Source organism: Anser anser (genome assembly GCF_964211835.1).
Source record: "Anser anser genome assembly, chromosome: Z".
Lineage (NCBI taxonomy): Eukaryota > Metazoa > Chordata > Aves > Anseriformes > Anatidae > Anser > Anser anser.
Window position 1 is genome coordinate 13,183,199 of NC_139723.1, and position 21,683 is coordinate 13,204,881.

Sequence of the window (21,683 nt, forward strand, 5' to 3'; positions counted from 1 at the left end):
CTTCCACTCACCTTCTCTAAATCAGACACTGTTACATGAAAGATAGACAACTTCACGGAAGGTTAGGCACTGCTTCTTGCAAAATTAAGTGGAAGATACTTGAAACCATGTCACTTACAGTTTGTACATTATGGAATCTTTACCCTATTCAAGTATTTATGGGGTAAAGGATGAAGGATGGATCAAAACAAGCACAGGTCTGAGTTCATACACCATCTCCTGGGGTGTTTTACTGATACACAGCAGTTATGCTGTAGGTTTCAAGGGTGGTTAAATTTAGCTTGAGCAAGATTAGTTTTGTGATGCAAAAAAAGCAGAAAAATGTTGATTAGCCAGCAAGAAGCTATGCTCTGGATACACCCACACAGCACAGTAAGACATAACTACTTCCTGATCAAGAAACAGCAAAGCAGTTCAAGGAAAACACACTGCAGATACCTATTGTGAAGTGTGCTCTTAGAGGGAGAGCCATACAGACTGCTCACTCATAAGAGATGTATTCCAAACGCCACTCTTGTTAATACACCAATGACACCACCCTGGTTCACTCCAGAACCTGACCTTGAAGAGATGCTATTTTTTATTCTGAAATCTAATGATTGCTACAATTCTTCGTCTGAAAACACATAAAACCCAGGCAAACATCTTTAGAAGGGGGTGATCAAGCATTCCTTTTATATGATTCCTTCTTGACATCACTTGGGAAGTATGAGTTTGCAGGTCTTGCCCAGGTACTACACAGAATTTACTGTGGCAGAACAACCTGTGAATGTCTACTCATAGAACAGGTATTAAACAAGGACTGCCAAAAGTTTCATCCAACTATTACAGTTGGAGATTTTTCCCTCCGTATTATACCAGTCTCTTTCCAGGCTTTTCAAATTTCCTCCATACCAGTTCAGATGATGAGATTCAGCAGCTTGACAGAACAAGGCTCCCCGCATTGTTACTCCAACATTCAGGCTGCATGGTTGGACCTGACCTTTCCTAGCACCAGCACCACCTCTTTTGTCTACCTCACTCAACTCCAGCAAGACAAAACCTCTCTCAGGATTAAAGTTCTGAGCAAGTGGCTTCTTCTGGGGAAAGTGGGAGTCAGATAGGCAGGGACAAGACTTATCCCCTCGTCTTAGACAAACAGTAAGTAAAACTAATGTTTTAGTTCTATACGTTCCAGTTGCACTCACGCTCATGACAAGAAACGACACTTCAACACCACAATGGGTAGTTACCAAGAGTCTGACATAAGCAATTTTAAATTCATTTGTATTCCCTTTAAAGGGAATACTTTCTTGTTCATATTCTAAGATCTTTTGCATCTGAAGTGATATGACCATAGAAGTGAGCAATCATTTTGGGTTTCATCTGCACAGACAATCCCAAATGCTAACTGGAATGAATGGCCATGAGCCGGAATGCACCATTAGGACAGTTTAGGATCCATATTTTGAAGTGCCTTCAAAAGTGAGGTAAGCAGGTACTCACACAAGGTACACGTCGCACTCGAAGGACTGCGGGCAGTGAAGGACACACCAGTATCAAGGCAAAGAAGCTGAAGCACAACCACTAGTCATTTACTCTAGAACAATCAAGTTTTCCAGTCCTCCATAACCCTCCAGGTAGTCTTCATGACTACCTTTGCTTATCCCATAGCACAAACTGGGAAAGGCTGCTTAAACATGCATTCCACTCCTTCCTACCTCCAAGTCCTAAAAAAGTTAGGAATCATAGAATCATCTAGGCTGGAAAAGATCTTCAGGGTCATCAAGCCCAACCATCAGCATTACCTTCAAGTCCCTCTGGCTATAGAATTGTCCACATCACATTGCAAATTAAGATTTTTTTGCAGCAAAGTGCAATAAACACGGAACAAGGATGACTATCTTGTTAAAATATCTGAGCCAGAGACAATACCTCAAATACTGTCTCTCCCCCTGCCCTCACCAATGCCTTTCATGCCAAGAGTTCCTTCACTACATCTCTGCATCCTAATCCTCCTGAGATCACCCAGTACTACATAACAAAAACAGAGAGCAAGATAGCACTGAGACTTACAAACTGTAAAGAGTTTGGCCACATACTGTTAAAGTGTAAGCACCATGCCTCTTCCACAGCATTACCAGCTTGTAACTGGAAGCAGGATATGCCAGCAGTATTACTGTCAGAAGTAAATGGCTATAGACAAAGCTTTTATTATTATTATTATTTTCTGCACAAAGTCTCTCTATTGCATGAAAGCATGAAGAGCATCTAGCTCCTTCCCTCCCCTAAGTTACCACTTAACTTTACAATACCAAAATGAGTTCCACTTGTTGATTTACAAGTTAGGGAGCATTACAAAGCAGGAAATGAAGCAGAAATTACCTGTGGAAGAACTGGGATATCTAAGTTTGATATAACACAAAACAAACCAGATTTACACTACGTTGTCACATGAACAGGTTTAGCCTGATCACTACAGCCACCTCCAGTCCTTCAACCCAACTGACCACATCACTTACTCTTAGCGCACTGAAGCCAGCTCCAAACAAAGATGGATGTTGCTCATACCCTGGTCCACAGGACACCCACCTCTGAAAGAGCATCTGAGCTCTGGCTAGCTTCAGGTTCTCCTAGAAGTATGCCCCAAACCTCATCTGCCATCTGAACCAGTATTAATATTCCCAGAGAAAAATGCCAAAGGACACTAAAACCGATACACAAGTAACAACTCTGAATAGCCTCCAGTTGGCACAAACTGGGTCAGTGATGGCCAGGACCTTTTCCAGTTCTTACCCAGAAAGGACCACTAATGCACCCCCACATCCAGCTGTCAAAGGATCTTTATTTGGCCCCAAACCACCTATAAGGATTTCCAGAAACGGCTTCCACCAGCCACTGCTCTCAAGAGCAGTTTGTGGAGAGGTGCATCACATTTCAGCTTTAACAGGGCTCTGAAGACTGTGATTCTAAGTATGGAGCCTATTTGCCTCTAAGCTGATCCCCACCATGAAAACAAGTTCAGACAGATCACAGTATTTATTTCTTGATTAGGTCAAGGAAGAGAACTAAATTCTTCTCTTAAACCAACTACACCATCCAGCCCCTCGGAAAATATTTGACTCTATTACTATTTGTGGAAAAAACTTGGGGTAAAGCTCAACAATGAATCAATAAAGCTCAACAATAAAGTGGATTCAGAAAGGCTGCTGCCCACATAGTACACAACAATACTTGCTAATTGGTATCCTCAATACCTGTAGCCTGAAGGAGAGGACAGAGGGAACCTGTTAAAGTAGTATTACAACCGTTGAACAGCATCAGGGACTAAATTTCACTTTGAAAGGCACCTCATATAAAAACAGCCAATAGATTCACATTGTGCTGGCATCTCTGGTTTTTGAAATATTTTTACAGAATCACAGAATCATCTAGGTTGGAAGAGACCTCCAAGATCACTGAGTCCAACCTCTGACCTAACACTAACAAGTCCTCCACTAAACCATACCACTAAGTTCAACATCTAAACGTCTCTTAAAGACCTCCAGGGATGGTGACTCAACCACCTCCCTGTGCAGCCCATTCCAATGCCTAACAACCCTTTCGGTAAAGAAGTTCTTCCTAAGATCGAACCTAAACCTCCCCTGGCACAACTTTAGCCCATTCCCCCTCGTCCTGTCACCAGGCACGTGGGAGAATAGACCAACCCCCACCTCTTTACAGCCCCCTTTAAGGTACCTATAGAGAGCGATAAGGTCGCTCCTGAGCCTCCTCTTCTCCAGGCTAAACAACCCCAGCTCCCTCAGCCGCTCCTCGTAAGACCTGTTCTCCAGACCCCTCACCAGCTTCGTTGCCCTTCTCTGGACTCGCTTGACCACCTCCGTGTTCTTCTTGTAGCAAGGGGCCCAAAACTGATTATCTTGGTGTTGTCAGATTCTCTACACAAAGCTTATGTCAACTGAGACCAAAAGCTACAGAACATCTTCCAAAACAATGACCTCTTGAAGAGCACAGATGACAAAGCAGAATCTGACCACAATACCTACCTACCATAGCCTCTCTTCTAGTTTGTTTTTTTTTTTTGTCAGAAACAGCAAATAATTAACTTACCCCAAAGATCTTTCAGCTGTGCTATGAAAACATGGGTGTTGTTTTTTTTGATTTTTTTTAAAGCAGAATTGAGCTTGCTTTATTGGAAGTAAACCAAAGGATTCTGCCATAACTTAGTTCATACCTCTAATAAATGCATTTAACAGGCACAGGCAGACAGATCAGTCTTTCAGACCAGCAGAAATTTCAGGTTTTATATGGTTTAACTCTTAGGCTGCCTTCTATGGAGAAGGGAGTTGGACTCAATCCTCACTGATCCCTTCTGGCTCAGGATATTCTGATTTCTGTGATTACAGAGACCCTCCAAGGAGGTAGATGACACTCTGTTAGCCACAGCCCCACCATCCTTGCAGGTGCAAAGCTTTCCCTTCTCTCCAGCCTCTCTGACCCTGCTCACTTGCTGCACGAGGCCTTTGCTCCAGAGCTGCCCCCAGCCCCACCAGTGCTGCTGCTGGATCTCTGCTTACCCTGGGCAGGGCTGTACCCTGATCCTGCTTGAATTGCACAGGGTCCTCTCCTTAGCCCCTTCCTCTCACCAGTCCCAGGTTCTCTGGACTGTAGCCATACCCTTGAGAGTATCAACCACATCCCTCAGTTGGTGCTATCTGCAAACTTGGTAAGGGCAAGTTTTCTCCCCTCCTCTAGATCAATGAAAAAAACATTAAATACATTAGATGATGCCGCAGACTCCACAGAACTTGTAACAAACCTCTAGAAAAATCAGGAACTCTAGAAAAATCATGAAGTATTATGAAGTGTTAACCATCACATTTCAAGCTCCAAACTCCCACCAATTTTCCACCTACCTAGCTGTCCCTCCCTCTAGAGCTTCATATCCTGAAGCTATTATAAGAATTCTGCAGGAGACCGCTACCGTGTTAGACTTAAGGTAGACGACATCTCTCCTCATCCACAGACTTTCTTTCCAAGATGTGTTCCACTACAACTTACCCTTGGTAAATCAATGTTGGCTACTTCAATCACCATCTCCTTAATTCGCACAGAAATTACTTCAACAACTCACAGAATGACTTACTCAGGGAATAGAGTGAGGCTCCACAGATCACCCTTACTGCAATCTTTTAAGAAAAAGAAGCCTTGCTTGCTTTGGTCACAAGGAGCCCTCCCTGATTTGTCAAGTATTAGACAGCGGCCTCTCCTCTCTGACTTGCAAAATGAAGCTGCAATTAATATGCAGCTGAGTTCACCACCCTAACCCCCACACCAATCTCTCACACCTTTCACATGCTCAGAAGAAGGGACAAAGACCTACCAGAGAGAGACCATTTAAAGGTCTGTCAGTTTGGGGGACGGATGACTGCAGATCTTTAATTGTGATAGTGAACACAAGCCACAGTAATTGTCTGTGGTCTAGGCAACTTGTTAATAGAACCAACTTTGACAACTGATTTCTTTGTTTAAACAAATAAAAGAATGGAGCAAGTCATATGCCTTGGAACTATTCCCTTCTAAAAATATACGAAGTCTCCAACATCTTACTCCCTCTTGGGAAGGACAGGATCTGTGGCTGTCAGGAATATCTGTTCTACTGACATTTAAAAGCTTCAAATGCCAGTATGAATGAAGACAAATCTGTTATCAGGTCAGGTACTCACACAGCATCAAGCAGATATCCTGTCTGGGGACCTACAATACTTAAACAGCAAATATCCCTTCCTGCAAGCATAAACTAGAGTACAGAAGAAAATAAAGGCTTCACTAGTAACCCCCTGGATGTGCACACATGGGTCACTTTAAAGCCTGGTTACTTCTTGTTAACTAGGAGACAGTTTGGAGAAGCCACACCTCACAGGCGAACAGAACTGAATTTGGAAGCTAAATTCCTTGAATTGAGGAAAATTCATGTACTGCCAATTAAAATAGATTTAATTAGTAAAAAAAAGTCCTGGTTTCAGCAAGGATATGGTTAGTTTTCCTCCTACTAGCTGGTATGGTTCTGTGTTTGGGATTTTGGATGAGAATAATGTTGGTAACACACTGATGTTTCAAATTGTTGCAGAGCAGTGCTTACACTAAGCCAAGGACTTTTCAGCTTCTTGCTCTCTCCTGCCAGCGGGCAGGCTGTGAGTGCAGCAGGAGCTGGGAGGGGACAGACCCAGGACAGCTGACCCAAACTGGCCAAAGGGGTGTTCCATACCATCTGACGTCATGCTAAACAATATATAGGGGTGGCTGGCCGGGGTGGGGGGCCGGCTGTTCAGGGATAGGCTGGGCATCGGTCAGCGGGTGGTGAGCAATTGCATTGTGCATCACTTGTTTGTACACATTATTATTAGGAGTACTATTATATCATTTTCCTTTCTTTTCTGTCCTAATAAACTGTCTTTATCTCAACCCACAGGCTTTCATTTCTTTATAATTCTATCCCCCATCCCAGAGAGGGAGGGAAAAGGGTGAGCAAATGGCTGTGTAGTGCTTAGCAGCCAGCCAGGTTAAACGACAACAACAAAAAAACAAAACAATAGCTTCCTCTCACCCTACCCACATCTTCCAGGCTCAACTTCACTATATTCCTAGTTTCCCCCACCATGGGACAAGTAGGATGGTAATTAGTCACTTCTCCATCACATGTTTCTTGTGCTCCAACGTGAGCTCTCCATGTGCTGCAACTCCTTCAGGAAACATCCACCTGCTCCAGCATGAGGTCCTCCACAGGCTACAGCATGTATATCTGCTCCAGCATGGTCCTCCATCGGTTACCGCACAGATACCTGCTCCAGCACAGTCTTCTCCATAGACCTCGAGGAAATGCCTGCTCCACTGTGGCTTCCCCATAGGCTGTAGGAAAGTGTCTGCTCCAGGCCTTGAGCAGCTCCTCCCACTCCAACCTCTGTGCGCAGAGCTATTTCTCTCACTATTCTCCTCACTCCTCTCCACCAGCACATCATTTCGCCTCTCAAATGTTTTCAGAGGCACCACAGACCAGGCTGATGGGCCCAGCTGTGCCCTGTGGTGAAGCCACTACAAATCTGGCTGGAACCAGCTGCGTCCACCATGGGGCAGTCCCAGCCTCCTCTCCCACAGCTCAGCCTGTGGCCCAGCTGCACAAAGTCTGCCATCAGGACCCAACACTGTGTTACCACAGTGAAGAAAGGCAGTCAGCTCACGTGGAAAGTCCAGACATAGATCAGCATTACCCAAACAGTAAGCTCCTAGATGGAAGAAGAAGAAGCAACCCTCCTCAAAGTCTTAAGTCAAGTTTTCTTGTTCACTGCTTTTCTTACAAAATCCAGGGAGTCCAACAGAACTACATCAACTGATGAAGACCTACAAAAGCAGTAGTTTCCTGGGGTGACACACCCCACCTAATGCCTACTACCACAATAAGCCCTCCACTGACACACGGTTTTAGTCTGCACAAAGCTCTTTCTCAGGCTACTTCAGTTCCTTCTCTGAAAGTCATGACATTGAGACCTAAACAGGCTGATTTGCTTTCATTCTCTCAGAGATGAGATTCACAGCCCCCTGCATGGGGCTTTCCTCTCCCTGCTTCCTGAAGCCCCAGGGTGTCAGGCAGGCTGCACAGATGGGCCTGATGGAACCTCTACCAACAGCATCTACCAGCTGACCATGGTAGGTCCTGTGGGCCCGAGCTCCTTGCAAGACAGCAGCTTCCCCAGTCTCCATGGGAGCTGACACCAGCTGATCAAAAGGCAAGCCGAATCCTACTTCACCTAAAGAAAATTCACCTTTCATGCTTCAGATGAAGATGTATGGGGGCTTGTTTTGTTTCAGGAGGGAAGAAAAACTTTTTAGAAATCTCCGTACAAGATTAAGGAAGCAACCTGTCCACTTTATACACAAGTTATAGAGCGTGCTTAATACAGAGGTCCCTCTGCTCTCAGAGGAGCATTTTGTATGTTTAGTTCTCTCCCAACTACCATTGGGCCACACACAAGGCATCCATTCTTGAGGTTACAGCTAGTAGCAGCAAAAAAGGCTATTACCAGCTAGGGTTGCTTGGCACAGAGAAACCACCTAATGGCTCCTCAAGTAACTCTTTGACCCAGTACCTAGAGGCCTGGCACTTTTTTGGTTCATGGTGTGGAAAATAAGTTAAATTTCCTGGCCAAATTTAAGATCTGTAAAAAAAAATTACCAGGAGGGATTAAGAAAAAAAAATTCTACAACATTCGCTAATCCATCTTCAAACCAAAGCAATGCAGAACCTCTGTATGAGTAGACCATCAAGTGGTACAGCCCTCAAATGTTTTCAAGGTTTAATTTGAGCATAATGATGCCACCAAGGATGCTATTTGTAGACTGTCACTGATTCAAATTAAAGTTTTAACTAGGTGAGTAAACTGATCTTCCTGAAGTCCGGAAAGAAAAAGCAGAAGGAAGGGCATACCATGAAGCCAAGAACTCACCGTCTCTGTAGTTCTCAACAGTATTGCAAGGTAGATGGAATCAGACATGTCTTAACAGTTACCTCAAGATCAGCTTTACAGGACTTTCAAGCTTCAGTCACAGACATAGCTCAAGCTACTCATCTTGCATCTCAAAATGAAAGGCCTCTTTATCTTTCCTATATTTACAATACTTCAAATACTTATATTTTTTCCAATGATTTCAAACTCCTATTCCCATTTAATCCTGTTATACAACTTGTGTTTTTCCATTTAGGATTAAGAAACCCTTTCATCCATGTACGTGCTACAAGCATATACATCTACACTTGAAGTGTTCAAAGGTTTCCCAGTAGTGTCAGGTATCTACATCATGCAGTTTGTATGCGTTTAGGTAGCTCAAAGAAAAGACCTGCATACCTATACTGCAATTTGATGGGAATTTACTCAGTTATCTTAATTTGAACTAAAAATGTAATTGAAATTACATGGCTACAGCTGTTCTTAATAGTCTAACAGCCAGATTTTTCAGATGTACACAAATGAACGCAACCCAGCCTTCTTGGGTGACATAGTCATGAAGAGGTATGGCAGAATCACAGAATGGTTAAATTGGAAGATACTTCTGGAGATCACCTGGTTCAACCCCCAGCGAGGGCACAAGAAGCTCTCAGCCTTTCCTCACAGCAACGGTGCTCCAGTTACTGAAGTCAAGGAAGGCAACATCCGTCGCTCTTCCCTCATCTACCACACTGGTCATTTCATTGTAGAATCAAGTTGGCCAAACTTGACTTCCCCTTGGTGAATCCACACTGGCTACTGGTGATGATCTTCTTGCCCTTCACGTGCTTAGAAATGTTTTCCAGGATTAGCTGTTCCATCACATTCCCAGGGATTGAGGTGAGGCTGACCAACCTGTCGTTACCTAGGTACTCCTTCTTGCCCATCTTGAAGAAAGAGACATTTACATTTCTCCAGTCTTCAAGCACTTCTAGTTGCCATGACCAAAGAAAGATTACTGAGAGTGCCCTTGCAACAACTATTAGCTCCCTCAGAACTCATGAGCGCATCTCATCAGAGCCTATGGACTTATTTATGCTCAGTTTGCTTAGTATTCTGACTTTATCCTCTCACCATGGCTGCATTTTCCTGGCTCCATTTTTCCCCTGGTGTCTGAGACCTGCAGTTCCATAGGGCTGTTCTTGCTTGTACAGCTGAGGCAAAGAAGGCATTCAGTACTTCAGCCTTTTCATTGACCTGTGTAACCAAGTCCTCTGTTTCATTCTGCAATGAGCTCACATTTTCCCTAGTCTTTCTCTGTCATTGATAGGTAGGTACATCAAAGACTTTGTATAAAAGACTTTGTTGTTGTCTTTGACATCCCTGGACAGATTCAATTCCATTTGCACTTTAGCTTTCCTAACGTCATCTCTGGATGCTCTGCCAATGAGTCTGTATTCCTCCCAGGTTACCTGCCCTTGCTTCTACCCTCTGTAGATTTCCTTTTATAATTGAGTTTGACCAGGAACTCTTTGTATATCCATGCAGGCCTCCTGGAGTTTTTGCTTGACATCCTCTTTGCTGGGATGCACTGCTCCTGAGCTTGGAGGAGGTGATCCTTGAATACTGAAGAATCTTAGCTTCTCTTCCCTCCAGGACCTTATCCTACAGCATGCTACCAAGCAGATCCCAAAAAGGCCAAAGCCTACTTCCCTGAAGTTCACGGCTGTGAGCTTGTTTATCACCATCTCAGCTTCCCTAAGGATCTTGAACTTATCCATTTCATGGTCACTGCAGGCAAGACTGCCTTTGACCTCCACATTCCCAATCAAACCCCTCCTTGTTGGTAAGACTGAGGTCCAGCACAGTGAGTCTCCTCATTGGCTTCTCTATTGCTTGGAGAAGGTCATCATCAACACATTCCAGGAACTGCTTATGCCCTCCTGTGTCGTCCCTCTAACAGGTATCCAGGTGGCTGAAATCCCCCATAAGGCTGCAAATGTGAGGCTGCTCCCATCCATCTGCAGAGGGCCTTTTCTACTCACCTGGTCAGAAGGCCTGTAGCAGACCCCCCCACTATGTCATCTAACCCTGTTCCCTCTTTAAAAGCCTAACCTATAAACTGTCAACTCCTCATCCATCCCCTGGCAGGGCTGTATGTGCTCCAGCTGGTCATTGACAGAGATGGTAACAACACCTCCTTGCCACCCCAGCCTGCCCTTTCTAAAGAATCTGTAGACCATTTGAGCAGCCACTAGAAATAGCCAATTAAATTAAGTCCCTAATTTTGGGCCCTCTGGCAGAATGTACCATGATTATGCAAGATTGATATGTAGAAATGCAAGTTAAATCAACTATGTAGTTTCAGATTCAAGTCAAGAAAAAGGAAAAGGTTCCTACACAACTCATCGCACTTTGTTCTCATGTGTGACTTAACAGGAAGCTTGGTGCATTTGCTTATTCCACGCAATACACACCAAAGACTGGTGACGCAACTTAGCATTTCTTCAGGAACATTGACATCTCTCGTTTCCCTACACGCAAATATGGTTCAACACAAGTAACCCTTACTGCACCTGGTTACGTGCTATTTGCAAAGATAAAAAATGTCATTTACAAAAGAGGAAAAACAATTTGTACTTTTGCTACAGAAACTTTGCCTGCACTATCTATTTAGTTCTGAAATTATCAAGACCAACAGTTAGTAACAGAATCTACATTTCTCCTAATGTTACTCATTTCGAACAAAAAACCTTCACAGAGACTTTGTATGCATAGTCTGTGTTATACCTCTTAATGTGGAAGCAGTCAACTGTTTCATACACATTTAGCTGTGCAAGAAACCTTCGACATGGGAAAAAAAAAGCAACCCTAAACTCGGTTATAAATCAGCACAGAAGATACCCTGGGCCATCACAGCCGCATCCAAAAAAGCCTTGTCTCTACCAGGACGACTAGTTTTATATCATTAAATTGTACTGGTTCAGAGGAATTTTCACTACAAGAAGCACTTTCCTGACAAAAATAGCCTTTATCAGAAGACAAGCATGACTCCATTTAATTTTCTTTCAGTTTGCTCAACTGTTACAGAAAAAAATTCAGCTACTGAGTTGGTTAATGAGGCTGCAATTCTCATCTTGCCTACCAACTTCTCAACCATGGATGCAGTCCAAGGCAAGTACTATTGCTATGCCAAGTTTCACAGTTTAACTATCTGAATGCAAAAGCAGCTTCTAAAGTCTTCCTCACTTTATGCAGTTCACTTTGTCAGCAATTTTCCAGTCCCTTTTGGAATGGGTGCTCTGGCCAGACTAGGAATAGTAGTTTTATGTCAGGAACTCAATTTTGGAATACAACTAAACTCAAACACATCGAAACAGAATTTATTAATAAACTCACTTCTTTACTACTGAGTGCATACAGTACACGCATAGTTTGTTATGAGAAGCATATGGCATTTTAGAGTTATGAATTTAGTTGTCTCTCTTTTGAAAACAGAAAACAGCTTCTAATGTATGTTCGGTAGATAGAATCACGGTAGGAAGTCTGACAAGATTTCTAAGCATGCTACTAGAAATAAAAATAATATCCTTAATTACAATTATAGCAGGTATTAGGATGTTAATATGGAAAATATTTAAACACCTTTCCTAAATCAACTGTGATGTGCAAGGAATAGCATTTGCCTCTTACCTTCACCTAGTAAGCGTTTGCTGGTTCAAGCCTGGAGATGGATACTAGACAGAAGGAGAAAGTATACCCCAAGATCTTGCTCTGCGTCGAAATCCGATCGGTACATACGAAATTTAATGCTAATGGATGAATAAAAATTCAGCATTAGTTTTTTGCCATTTCAGGAGGACAAAAAATGGACGGCACAGAAACGAGGACTCCATTACAAAAGCAGAACGAACATCGTGAAGGCATACATGCCAAGTGGCACTACCCATTTATTCCCTATTTAAGTGCAATTGCTATGCACATATATGCAAAAAGCAATCATTCAGAAGCACAAATACCTGTTAACAGTCTTTTCTTCTACCATGACAGCCACAATACCTACTCCCCCTCACAGAGGCAGCTTCCCCACCAGAGACCCCTCTTCCAGACCAGAGTTCCAGGGGACCTTCTCCTCCTTCCCCCCTTACATGCACCTCTGAGTCACCTGGAGCAGTGTTGCAGGAAACACTTCTTGCAGCTGAACGAGTGCCTCTGTTCCTGCCCCACTGTTTCCATGAGCAGTTGAAAGCCGTTTAGGCATCCACCCTTCTGCACTGCTTTAGACCAGGCACAGATGTTTCTGCAGCACATACAGGAGAAGACTAACCGCAAGAAAGCATTCTCAGATACCCTCAAAATACCGAGGTTAAGCACAGGTAAGTGAAGGAGTGCTCTGCGTCAGTACTGAAAGTGGAGAGGCATGACAAGCACAGAATAAAAGATGCCAAATTCACGAGGCCCAGTTTAAACACGGTCAAATCCTTGTCCTTTTTCTGGTTGTCTGTATTTCATTTCTGACTTTAGATTTTTGCTAAAGGAAGCCTAAAACAGAATTATTTCTTGAAGGCACTTCATAGCCCCAATATTAACAAAAAGCTATGACAGATATCACCTTGAAATCCACAGCTGATTTTATCTACATTAAGGCATTACTGAGCTTCTCATGATGTTACGTAGGAAAAAAACCCTGCAGCCCTCTGTACCTTGTGTGCATTTTGTGTTGACTGCCTAAATCTCAAAATGACAGCTTTTGCTTCAAGACTCACAAAACCACTTTTTTTTTCCTAGCAAACTTAATTTAGATACCACAAATGTTAATGACAGACTATATCCACTGCTCACCTTGAAGCTAAAGACAAGGCAAGAGGCCTCTTTCACATGTTCAAGCTCAGCAGCATGCAGGTACAGCTTGAATATCTGCAAAACTCACTGGTACCACTATCTCATCCTGGCAATTCAGCTCACTGGAAGCTGCAGAGAGATTACAGCTTTCCTCTGTCCTGCCTCCTCCTGATATACCAAAAATCTTCAGTGAATCAATATAACACAACAAGAAACTGAAGAACACACACAGGAAAGTAGACTCCAAGTATTCCTTCTGAGCACAATTCTACTTCTGAAAAAAATATGCAAGACTAGTACTGAAAATATTATGAGAGAGGTGAAAAACTGCTACCATCAGAAAAGTCACATCTGCATTACTTTTCCCTTTCCACAGCTGAATCTCCTCCTCTCACCCCTTGTAAGTTAGAGTGAGGCATTTACCTACAAATTTCCAGGAAATTCAAGCAAATATTAACTTTGTTCATCTATACTGTAAAGTAAATCCTACTAATTTCATTGCTGTCATTAAGATTAAAACTACTGAAGAACGCAAGTACTCTGGTCACAAAAAGGCAGCTTCGTTCCATAACTATACACAAATCTTCAGATCAATCTGAGTAAGTATTTGGTTAAACAAACTCATCCTGAGGTGTCTGAAAGCAAATGTAGCTAGCACAGACCTACAGTAAGACTGCTCGACAAATGCATCAGTGAATACGTTGAACAGCCTTTCCTACCTTTATTTCAACTGTTTTATAAAGCATTCAAACATTTAAGCTGCCCTATTTCACCAGTACTCGGGTATTAACTACTTAAGAAATTGCACTGACGTATTTTATGTTCCACCAATTGACTAACTATCCAGTGCATAACCTCATCTAGATCTACTCCACACTCACATGAAGATCAGAGAAAGTTCCTGGAGCCCTCTGAGAGCCCACTGTCCTCAGCACTGTATTATTTTCTAGCTCGAGTCATTTGGTCAACTACTGCAATTGTAGTGTAGTACCTAGTTTGTTTGTTTTTCCCTAAAAACAGCAAACCAATATGCTCAGTCTTTCTTGCAAGATCTGGATGGTTCATCTGGTCTAAGCATCTGTTTGTGCAGTTTCTGCTGACCAGCAATCTCAGGACTGAACAAGGGAATGAAGAATCAGTGTCAGAAAACACTCTGTGAAGTGAAGCCCAGAACCATCTAGAACAATTCTCACCGATCCCAAGCTGGTGCACTCACAACAGCAAAGCATTGCTAAGCCACTCAAACTCCTTGTACTCTTCCAGGCTTTCTACTAGAAAGTTACAGTTTTTTCCCAACCCGCATATGTCCAGGCTTACTATGACTATCAAAGCAAGTGAAAATCCCTGTTGCTTAACTACTGGAGTACCACAAAGCACAGTGGCTCAAATGGAACAGAAAACAGTGTGGCACATTGTGAACTCCATCTGGAGAGCTTACTCTTGTTCCCAATTGCATTTTCAAATGTATTGAAGAAAGATGTTCCCATTACAATTCCTGCTTTTATATAGTTACAGCTGCTACAACTCCAGATATTTTGCCAGCAAAATCAGATTTGGAACACTAGCTACTTGAAAACTTGATGCACTTTTAGAATTTCAAAGTAAGTTCAAAAAAACCATGTATTTCCTAACATGTCTGCAATTAATAGTAACTATTTCACAGTTTTTACAACTGAAGAACCACTCTCTACAGAACACAGGCTACTAAAGCCAAGTGTCAGCTTTCCAAGACACACTTTTTGCAAAGCTGCATGTCAAAAAGTCTAGACTGAACAGCAAGAACTCCCAAATGCAGAGAAAAACAGCAATTAGTTGTTTTCTAACTGAAGTCTCTGTCAAGTCTAGCACAATACATAGTTGCTCAGTGGCAAAATGTTAGATCCTAGGGGTCCCTACAAATCAACAGCAATGCCTACTGGGCGAAAGCAGCTTGCTCGGTGTTGGTACTTTCTCAAGCTTCAGCAGTAATCAGTCAAAAGATGCCTGCCTCTCCATGTTATTTTGCCATCAGAAACTCAGGATGACTTGTAAACTTCAACAAGGATTAGACAACAAAACATCTTGATCTGGCCCACAGGTTGTAGTAGCTAAAAGCTATGAATTCTAACGCTGTTATAGCAGCTTCTCCAGACTAATCCTTCTGAGTAAGTGAAATTAGGTAGATTTACAGAGACAAGAGATCAAAAAGCATGCAGTTGCTTCCTTCAGAATTGGAACTACAGACGTCAAAACCCAAAGCACCGTCAGCTAATCCTGCTGGATAGCATTGTGATTTTTTCAATTGATTCGGGGACTGTCAGGACAAGAAAGCTGTGTGCACAAAGGCAATGTTCTCTCACTTTTAAACTCCTAGAAGTAGCTGGTAACATTCACTGCCCTCTGTAGATACCAGCATCTATTAGGAAAGCATTAGAGCAAAAGCAAAAATGGCTTTAAAGCAGGATTGAAATGTATATTCATCACAAATTGAATTTATCCATTAGGTAGCATTCTGTTTTATTGCTATGAAGAACCTCAGTGGCAACAAATATAATCAAAAGTCATTACGCTGCAGGACCGCAATGGTTTTACCTATCAAAGCAACATTTCAACATCACTGCTACTGGGAAGGAGCTTGTGCTTGCATCCTTGTACTATTTTTACCTGCAAAGTCCACCTCTCCAATGGCATTGACTTATTTTAAGGAACATAAAAAGCTGAAGTATTCCTTGGGCTTTTTAAAAAAGACAATGCTAGATCATGTTATCTATTTCCTACTCAGTCCCTAAATAAAGATAGCTTAGCTCTGTCCCTCCCAGAAGTCTAGCTTAGCTTTAGAAAGGCTTTGATAGGATTGAGTCTGGGGCTTTAGCGTAGTTTGTACACAACCACCCAGAAACCCGGGAAATAATCCAAAAGCTTTTTTTGTCCTTTTTTTTTTTTTCCAAGGGCAGATACTCCAAATCAAGTTAGCAGCTGTTTAGAACAATTTAAACTCACTACACCTGGATACCTCAGCTCAAGAGCGGCAGTGCAAGATTTGTAAAGATGCAATGAATGTATGAATAACAACAATAAAACCACTAATGAAAGAACCAACACCTCTCACAGCAGAACAGCATTTAAAACAAAGCCAGGGAAATGAACAACAATTTATGTTCACCTTACTATGGGAAAGTTAAAATAAATTTACCCACAGAAATTCCATACTAGCATAACTAAGCCAATAAAGATTTACACAAATATGACCATATTGAAGAGGCTTCAGATGCTAAGACTAGAGCAATTCGTCTCTACTGCATATAGAAAGGATAAACCCCTCCACTGGAATAAAAACACACAAAATTAATACATTATTGCATAAAAAAACATTAGCTCAGGTACGGCCATAAGGCATTTCAAAGTGGCACTAACGCTGCGCTTTGCCAAATCTTAGGAAGTACAGTAAAATTCCTCAGCGGTTTCAAGGTCATTTGTTTGTGTCTATAGTTACAAATGCTCTCAATTTATCACTGCAAAGACTCCAAACATCTACATTTCCAATTAAATCTCATCTCTTCTTTTCCAAATAAATCTCATCCCTTCTTAAAGCAGTATGTATGAGTACCAATTACATATTTGCAAAGAAAATGACTTATGAGCACTGTAAGACATATTCAAAGTCTACGCTTAAGCCACCATCCCCAGCACAGCATTTCCGAAAGGCGAGGGAAGGAAAGCAGGACTAGAACCGAACAAACATCACTTCTAGATGCAGAATGCATGGCGTTAAAAGGAAAAATGCAGAACTGAGGCTCTAGCTAACAGCCCGCTGTCCACCGCCCCATTTACTAGGGTATTTTCTCAACTCTGCCACTTTAATTTAATATTCACCATCAAGGCAGAGATAGATAAAGTCAAAGGGCATCAAACTGGCTGCTTTTTAGTATAAAAGCCAGGAACCTCTTACCTTTAAAAGACACACATACATGCTGCAAAACACTCAGTTCACTTGGTACTGCTACTTTAGCAAATGTCACTTGTAAGACAAGAAGACACTCAAGTCCTACGCAGCTGCTAAATCACAGCACCAAAGTTGTCTCCCAAAGCCCCACGGGCGTTTTAACACATTTTTAAAGCGTTCTGGACTCAACCACACCAGCTACGACCACCACTTTTCCCCCCAACACCAAGAAAAATAAGATCAGTTTTCCATCCCTCGCCCAAACGCCCTACACCCACACCTACCCCTCCGTACACCAACGCGGGTGGCACCCGTCGAGGGGCTCTGGGGGCGACACAGGCGTGCTGCAGCACGCAGGGGAGGGCAGGGCGACCCACAGAGCTCCCCCCCCCCCCAGCACCAGCTGCATGGGAGCGGCGCTCAGCGTCAGGGCCGTGCCGAGGAGGGGAGAAAAAGTCACCGTGAGATGCCGCGGGGGAGACAAAGGGGGTTGCTCCACAATGCCCTGCCAGGAGGGCAAGTGCCAAACCCGGCCAATTAGCACCACGTGGGAAGCGGGGGGACGAGGAGGGGGAGAGAAGAGAAAGCACTAAAAAAAAAAAAAAAAAAAGAAATAATAAAATAGTGAAATGAAAAATAATCCTGCGGGGTCGCAGAAAACCCGACGGAGCCCATCTAGGAGGAGACGTGGGTGGGAAGGAGGGAGAGACGGACGGACAGACGGACACCGCCCGCAGCGGTCCGCCGCTCTCGACGCCACGCTGCAAAATACCTTGGAGTTTGCAAGTTGCCAAGTGCAGCGATCCGACACTGCAGGAAAGACACAGGTTACCTACGACGACAGGGCAGGATGAAAAGCCTCCGCACGCTCCTCGCTTTTACCTTCCCCTCCAACAGCACCCGCTGCGACCACCCGCCCCCTCGAGACCCCCCCCCCCGCCCCTCCTCCCTCCCCCAAACCGACCCACCCCCCTTCCCCGACGGTCTCCCCCCACCCTTCCTTCAGTTCCACCCCCCCCACACCCCCCCCCCCATAAATCCCCGACGGCCGGTGCCGCGGATGCTGCCGACGACGACCCCCGTGGGGTGTCCTTTTTTTGGGAGGGGGTCTGCGCGGCGCCCGCCTCACCCGCTGGCTCCGGGGGGTGCCGGTGCCGCCGCCCCCACCCCCCCCAAACCTCCCGTCCGGAACCACCCCGCCGAAAGGAGAAGGAACCGGGCGGTGCCGGGCTGATAAAGGCGCCCACCGCCCGCCCCCGCCTGAGTGACACCGCCGGCGGCCACTCAAGGAGCCCCGCGACCACGGGGCCGCGCCCCCGGCACCGGCCGGAGACCCCCGCCCAGCCCCGGGCACGTCCCCCACGTCCCCCCCGCCTCCGTAGGGGACGGACATCGGGCACCTGCGGGGTCACCGGGGGGTCGGCCGTGCCCCTTCGCAGCCGGGCTCCGACGGCAGGTCCCGGGGAAAGGCGACCGCCGAGCGCCGTCGCCCGCCCCCTCGGGGAAAGCGACGGGGCTGCGCCCCGCCTGTCCCCCCCCCTTCCGTCGTGCAAATTCCCTCCCCGACATTAAAAAGACGCGGTCCTTGGGAACGCGTCGGGGGAGCACGTCCCGCTATCCGCGTGCCCCGGCTGCGCAGCTCCCTTATTAATTCTTTTCATATGGGAAATAGGTGAGCACGGAGCGACGTGCCGGGCATAAATTAAACAACAATGGCAGCGATCGGGTCCGGTCCCCACCGGGAGCGCACGGGAGCCGCAAGGACAGCGCCTGCCCGCCGCCGCCTCCCCCTGCCAGCACCGCGCCGTCGGGGGAGCGGAGGGCGAGAGGCGGGGTGGGGGATCCCGAGGCCGGGACGCCCCGTCCGGGGGCTCCGCCGGCTGCAAACTTCCCCGAGCTCATCGGAGAAGGGTCCCCGCCGGCCCGGGAGGGCGAGGGACGGGAGGGGGGGGGCTCCGCCGCCGCGCAAAATGCGCGCACAGCCCCGCCTGCAGCCTGCGCGCCGCGCCGCCGAACAAAGGGGCGCGCCCCCCGCCCGCAGCGGGCTCACCACCGGCTGGGGGGGCGCCGCACCCCCCCCCCGCCCCCCCGTCCATCCATCCGCCCATCCATCCATCCCTTCACCCACCCATCCATCCACCCCTCTGCCCCCCGACGGTCGGCGCCTTCTCCTCTCCGAGGGCTCGCCGCTTCCCCTGCGCACCCGCGGGCGCTGCGCGCTCCGGGTCCACCGGTCCGCGGCTAATGCAATTAGGCTGAGGGGGGTGTGTGATTGTGTGTGTGTGGGGGGGGGTGTCTTATCCCGGCTAATCCCCGAAAGCAGGTTTATCTCCTCAAAGCGATCCGCCTCCCGGCGCCCGCGCCGCGTGGGTCCGTCCCTTCGGATGCTCCCGGCGCGGGGCCGTAACCGGAGCCCGACGTGGGGCACGGGGGGGAGGGGGGAGTTTTGAAGCCGGGGTGCGCGCACACCTCCCCGCGCGGCCCCGTCCCGCGTGTGCGCGGCGGAGCCCGGCTCGGTGCCGCGAGCGGGAGGCGTGGAGGGGTGGCGGGGTGAGCGGCTCGCACCTCGGGGGTCCCCGCGGCATGCACGGGGTGACGGAAAGAATGGAGCCACAACTTACCTTCCTCTCCTCTGCTTAAAAAAAAAAAAAAAAAAAAAGAGGAGAAAAAAAAAAGTAACGGTGCGGCTCTCCCAGTAAAGAGGCGGTTCTCTGGGGAACAACACGCAAGAGATAAATTGCGGGTAGTTCTGAAAGGATGCAGGGAAAAAAAAAAAAAAGAGAGAGAGAGAGAAAAAAAATCAAAACAATCCTCTCCCTCCCTCCCCCAACAGTCCGACGCTGGGAAAAAAAATGTAAAAAAAAAAAAAAAAAAAAAAAAGAGGGGGGTAGAGAACTGAAACGGAGCGCGAGTGACAGGACTATCCTCCTTCCGCGACCCGACGGAACAACACAAAAAAAAAAAAAAAGAAGGGGGAGGGATGGAGGGAGGGAGGGATGGAGGGATGGAGAGCTGCGGGAACAAAGAGCCGAGGGCGCTCCGCGGAGCCGGGCTCCTTCCTTCTTCCCTTTCTTCCTTCCTTCCTTCCTTCCCCCCTCCCTGCCCGCCGCTCCCTTCCTAGCGGCTGCCGGCCGGGCTCCGCTGCTGCATGGCGGGGCGGCGGGGGGCCGTGCCGAGCCGTGCCCGCCCCGCGGATTTATAGCAGCCCCGCCGCCCGGCTCCCTGCCCGCCGCCGACACGGGCTGCGTGCGGCCGCGTGCCCGCGCACGGCGGCGCGCACCGAGGGGGGGGGTCACCCGCGCGCGCGCCCCCGCTCCAGCCCCCCCCCCCCCCCCCCAAGCCGCGGCCCGGCGCACGGCACAATGCCATTGGCCCCTCCGGCTAGGCCCGCCCCCCGGGGAGGGGGAGAAGCGCGATTGGCCGCGCGGCACGCCACTCCGGTGGGCGGAGGGGGTGGGGGGGGCGCGGGGTGCGGTGGGCTGCGTTAAGGAGGGGAGGGGGCGCGAGGGGGGGGGGCTGTGGGAGAGGGGTGCGCGCGTGGGGCTGCACGGGGAGGTGCTGCTGTCCGTGACCGTGTCCGTATCCCTGTCCCTATCCGTATCCCCATCCATACACCTATCTATATCCATCCATATCCGTACCCCTATCGCTATCCGTATCTATATCCATATCCCTACCCCTATCCCTATCCCTATCACTTTCCCTTTCCCATTCCCTTTTCCCTTTTCTCTTCCCCATTTTCCCCTTTTCCCCTTCCCCCATTTTCCCTTTCCCCTATCCCTATCCCTATCCCTATCCCTATCCCTATCCCTATCCCTATTCCTTTTCATTTCCCCTTCCCTTTTCCCTTTTTTCTTTCCCCTTTCACCTTCCCCATCCCCATCCCCATCCCCATCCCCATCCCCCATCCCCATCCCCATCCCCATCCCCATCCCTATCCTATCTTCATTCTTACCCCCATCCCCATCCCCTGTCCCTGTCCCTGTCCCTGTCCCCTTCCCGTTCCCCTTCCCCCGGGGCCGTTCCGCCCGCCCGCCCGCGAAGTTTCCGTCGCGGCCCCGGGGCTGCTCCCTGCGATTTGCCCGGTCGAGGGCGATTTGTGGGAACAAACCTTCAGGGTGGAAGGGACGGAGGTGTGGGGGCACGGAAGGAAAGAAGGGAAGGGAAGAAAGAGAGGAAAAGGAAAGAGGATGGAAGGGAGACAGGAAGGAAGGAGAAAAAAAATCTGCCTTTTGCTCGTTACGTGCTTCCTACGGCTCCCGCACAGAAGTTGTGCTCGCAGAGAGATCCCTGCTGCACAGAGGGCAACAGCTCCGCGGGGCACCCAGGGACCTGCCCTTCATCCCTTACACTCCGCGCCCTTGACTGCACTTGCTCGTAATTTCTTTCCAGGATCCCTAGGCTTCCTGGACGTGGGTTGCTCCTCCCGGGACAGAAAAGGCGAGGTGCACGTTCAGAAG

The 21,683-nt window shown here is 47.0% G+C and overlaps 1 protein-coding gene across 41 annotated transcripts in view; it reads right to left on the reverse strand.

Annotated features, from left to right (window-relative positions):
• Positions 1 to 21,683, reverse strand: part of ELAVL2 (ELAV like RNA binding protein 2) — a 342,584-nt gene that overhangs the window by 73,704 nt on the left and 247,197 nt on the right. For 7 of the 41 annotated variants that reach the window (XM_083818612.1, XM_083818618.1, XM_083818608.1 and 4 more), the window contains exons 1-3: positions 18,353 to 18,422; positions 17,996 to 18,055; positions 12,153 to 12,271 (exon numbers count right to left, since the gene is read on the reverse strand). The exons of 2 other annotated variants lie outside the window; for them this stretch is intronic. The gene's annotated coding sequence lies outside the window, so the exon portion shown is untranslated. Of the gene's footprint in view, positions 1 to 12,152; positions 12,272 to 12,624; positions 12,760 to 17,507; positions 17,626 to 17,995; positions 18,147 to 18,352; positions 18,432 to 19,844; positions 20,100 to 21,683 lie in introns of those variants that run through there. 32 more of the 41 variants (XM_083818607.1, XM_083818604.1, XM_083818598.1 and 29 more) reach the window with 17 other exon arrangements.